Below are 4,377 nucleotides of genomic sequence, written 5' to 3' on the forward strand. Positions count from 1 at the left end.
TCGTCAGTGCCGCTGAAAATCGCAGGGTCGCGCTTCCGGACGGCACCGGAAGAGACGACAGCGGTGGGTACAGGTTGGGCTGAAGTTTTGGTTGTCGTGGCAGAACCTGGTAGCCTGGGCATCGTGGCGTAGCTCCAGGAGAAGAGCAAGCAGCACCTCCACCAAGTGTAATGTGGGAACTCGCACAGGTAGTGTGTACAGCCACAGTCATTGTTCCAGCAGTGCTTCTCAGTACGCCGGCGTTCGCAAGCGCGCACCAGAGCTTGTTGGAGCTTCGTCAACTTTGTCTTCTGTCTTCTTCCTCTCCTTCATCGGCGCTAGCCGCTGGGGCAGCAAACCCCAACTCTCTTTCTTACACATGTATATTCACTAGTAACACATTCCAAGCATCCACTGACTTTTGTTAAGTCTTTATGTGGCACTGTGTCTGCGTACAACATGTGGCAGCATTTGAGTAAAAAAAAAGCTGTCCAGCTTTGTCTTCATGCATGCCCACTCTGCTTCATCGAAACGGATGCGCTCTATGGCAGTCCATTTTTCTGAACAGACAACAAAGTCTGCCCACTGGCATTCTGTGAGAGCCATTTGGCCAACTACTTGAGCATAGTATTCGTGGTCTCTCTTGAGACTTGGCTCATCATTTTCCTCAAAAGTTATGCAGAACTCTGCTGACCTAGCTTGGTCTGACTCGCTGTCCTTTAGAGAGTATGGACACTTGACCTCTAGGACTCCATATGTCAGCTCTTCTGGGTCGTACACAAGCCTGTCGGGGCTGGCGCCTAGCCATGGAGATGTTGGGTGTACCACCAATCCGCAGTGCTGAAGAGTGATTTGATGGCCAAGGCGCCTCATAGTAGCACAATATCTGGCTGAGGCAGCACTTTCGTTTCTCCGGCCGTACTGAATTGCACGGACACGGGACAAGTCCTTTGGGTCAATAAGGTTCCGCAGGCCCTTGTCGGTCCACTGGTCCCTCTTCAGTACCCTGCCGAAGCAGGATGCAGTCAATCTGTTGAGCCGGCCCTCCTTCCAGCAGGAGCTTTGTGCCTGTTGCCTTGAATTCCGCTCAAGTTGTCTGGCATCTTCGGGAGACACCTGGATTTCCTGCAGGAAATAGAACAAAGTGTGAACCAGCAACGTCTAGCAGCTTGCTGTTGGGTGCCTCATTTTTGTTGTTGGTCTCGACTCAGGTAGAAATAAGTTCTGTGATCTCTTTCATTTTAATAGGGTTAAGTCTCGCCATGCTCCATGATGTACTCTTCTTCATGCATCATTGAAGTCTGCTGTTTTTACAGATGCATCTACCTTATGTTCAACTCTACAAGGAACTCTATAGCTACTATAGCAGGCAGCGGTGTGCATGCTTGCACAATTTCGGACAACCATATTACAGGGTTGTAGTTCGCAAAACTGCACAAAGAGGAAAACTAAATTGAGGTACTAGACCTAAGTTACACTTACCTTCAGTATACTCCATTCATCTTCACTGAATGTGTTGGGAAAAGTATGTTGCACAGCTCCGTCAAATAGAAATAGCTCTGGAACTGGTGCAAATGCTCCACTTCCCACTGGAATATTTGTCCATGTCTTGAAGCCTGCAGGCAGCTTTGTTTGCTGGTAGGACAGTGGTGAACCAGAAGGCACTATTCCCAGTTTTGTGTCACTGAAAGGCCCCTTTGCAGCACACAGGACAGCAGCGAATTAACTGCTTCCAAGTTGATGGAGACTTTCGCCCAGCTTGTGGAAACTGTCCAGCTGTTGCTGCTCCTCCAGCTTTTTTGCTTGAGCATCATACACCTTTGCTGGTGTTGGCAGAAGTGTGCCGCCTTCACGAGGGCACCTCCAATCAATGTCCAGCACGCTCATAGGTCTGATGTTGTGCTGTCGAGGGCGCCTCCATTGCTGAGGGAGCTCAGTGCAAGCTAGCTCTGGTGGTGCTTCTTGAAATCCTTTTTTCTTTAGGAAAATCATGAGCCGCACAGCAGCAAGAATGTGGCTACAGGATCCACTTGATCCAGCAGCGCACTCGCATGTCGCATCAGTGATTGAACCACTGTTTAAAAATGCCAAAAGGACCTTGTACGGCCGGCCCATCTTTTTCTGGCTTCGAAAGCAAGTAGCCCTTGCATAGATGATGCCGAGTCTGTGAACGAAACAGAAATAAAAGTTTTTAAGTACACAGAATGATTTCACTTATTCGTTGTACAGCAGCACTTCAAATTTCTCATGAAGCCTGTGAATAAATCACGACTTGACTTGTAGTTAATGCATATGCATGCCTTGCTCTGATAAATTCATGCAAATTTTGGCTCAACTACAGCTCAGCAGTAGTCCTTCTGAGGTATACCGGTGTGTCTACTGTAAGTATGCAAATGAGAGGAAAGAGGCCATGTAAGCTATGGTGAAGCAATGCATTGCTTTCACATTTAAGACTTAAGGCATGCCCCAATCAATGTACAGGGTACCACACGAGAACGTGCTATCACTATATAATTTGTATAGCAGACACAAAGATCATATGTAGAAGATAACACCAACGTTTCTGTGCAGAAAGATTACATGGTGAAGTGGGGTGTATGAGTAATCATTCCATGCCATCCATTAATACATAAAAAAAATTGAAGGATGCTTAAGCTTCGCGAGAGCATGTTGCAGCGTTGCCAAGGAGTCCATGGAACAGAACGCCATCGCCTGTTCCGTGCAATGCCTTTCCGGCAGGAAAGGAAATGATGCCTGTCTCTCATATCTCGGTGGACACCCGAACCGCGCCGTAAGGGCAGGAAAACGAAATGAAAATTGGTCTTAAGGAAACGAAATGACGCCTGTCTCTCATATCCTCATATCTGGGAGGACACCCGAAAGGAATATTCCCGACGCGCGGTGCGCACTACTACTACGAGGCGGTGCGAACTACAACGAGGCCGGCGGCTTTTCAACCGAACGAGCTGCATCCGCAGTCGCGTAATATTGAAAGCAACACGTCATGAGCAGTGGCCAAGACGCGAGAATGTCGCGCCGGGATCGTGTGTAGCTATGAGCACGGTGCGCAACTAGCCATGAGACTACGCAAGCCCTGCGCCACGGAGCCCTGTGCTCACAAGAACTGTACAGCCAACATTTGCAGTCGCATGTTCTGTGCTGCTCAGGAGTAAGCAGTATGTTTTTGTTGGCTTTCTTTTACTCTTCATATAAGATATCGCTGACTGTCCCCGCTCGTGAGCAGCGCACGCTTGAGTAAAAACGTTCGCGCAAGTGGCCTCTGGCTAGGAGCAGTGTTTACAAGGAATCCTAGAAATCAAGCATACGCACCTTGAGTCGCAGGCGTTGGTAGATACCGATGAAGGGAGCGTATACGATTCGACAGCAAATATGTAGGACTTATTCTGCTGCCGACTCGACGGCCCTGCCGACGCACACAAGTCTGCCAAAGCACTGTCTGACAAATGCGGAAGGGCTTCTAAATCGTTTTTCCACATCTCGTGGTCAGAGTTCGGAAAACGCCGATGTTCCGCCATGTCAACGCCGCACGTTGCGCAAAAAACTTCGGCACGCAAAGACTCTACGGCTGCTTCGGGCGCACGGAGCATGTATACGGTGTCAGCAGTGCTCCGTGCTTCTCGACGTAACCAAGATGGCGGCCGAAATTTTGCACCCAGTGTTGGCCGACGTACAAGTAATTTTGCATATCACCTATTCCCATAGTATTACAAGAATATCCGAGTTCAGTTGCTTAGATCACGTAACATGAGAAAAATTGGCGTAGGGGCTACCCCTAGAGTACCCACATCAGCTCGCTGCCGGGAACTTATGAACAAAACGATGTTTTCTTTACCTTTTTACAACGCACAGTGGACATATGCCCGTATTGGTGGGGCGACTCCTGATGAGAAACAAGTGTTCGTCCTCAGGAGCTGCCTTAATCTATCAAGTATGGCCGATGGGGAGCTAAGTAGGCCACTCGCATTCGACAATGCGGTCGAATGTGGCCAGCCGGTCATGAGCTGCCTACATATGTTCCAAACTCGATCGAACCTGGCGTTCCTGGGCAGCCCACTGCGGTTCGACGTAGGCCTCCTTTGCCTAACCCCCACTCTTTGCAGTGGGGTGCACATGTGGTGACCGCTTTCGACACCCAGGGGCCCCTACTTCATCACCCGCTTTGTGCTACATTTGTTGGTTTATATGCCTGTGTATTTGTTCTGAAGCGTGAGCATTATATTGGTCTGTGCTAGCGGATAAGCGACCGCCGACGGTCAGTAGTAAGTGGCAGGGGGCGCACTTACCACCGTCAGCATGTGTCAAGGTGCAGCCTGGCCACCGTCATGCAAATAAACTTGGCATACTAACTACACGAACACAGTTTACTAATAAGGATAC

The 4,377-nt window shown here is 49.3% G+C and overlaps 1 pseudogene; it reads right to left on the reverse strand.

Moving 5' to 3' along the window:
• Positions 1 to 218: 218 nt before the first annotated feature.
• On the reverse strand, positions 219 to 3,619 carry LOC149331822 (uncharacterized; annotated as a pseudogene).
• Positions 3,620 to 4,377: the final 758 nt, after the last annotated feature.

Source organism: Amblyomma mixtum, chromosome 8, assembly GCF_055824585.1.
Source record: "Amblyomma mixtum isolate Tamu chromosome 8, ASM5582458v1, whole genome shotgun sequence".
NCBI lineage: Eukaryota > Metazoa > Arthropoda > Arachnida > Ixodida > Ixodidae > Amblyomma > Amblyomma mixtum.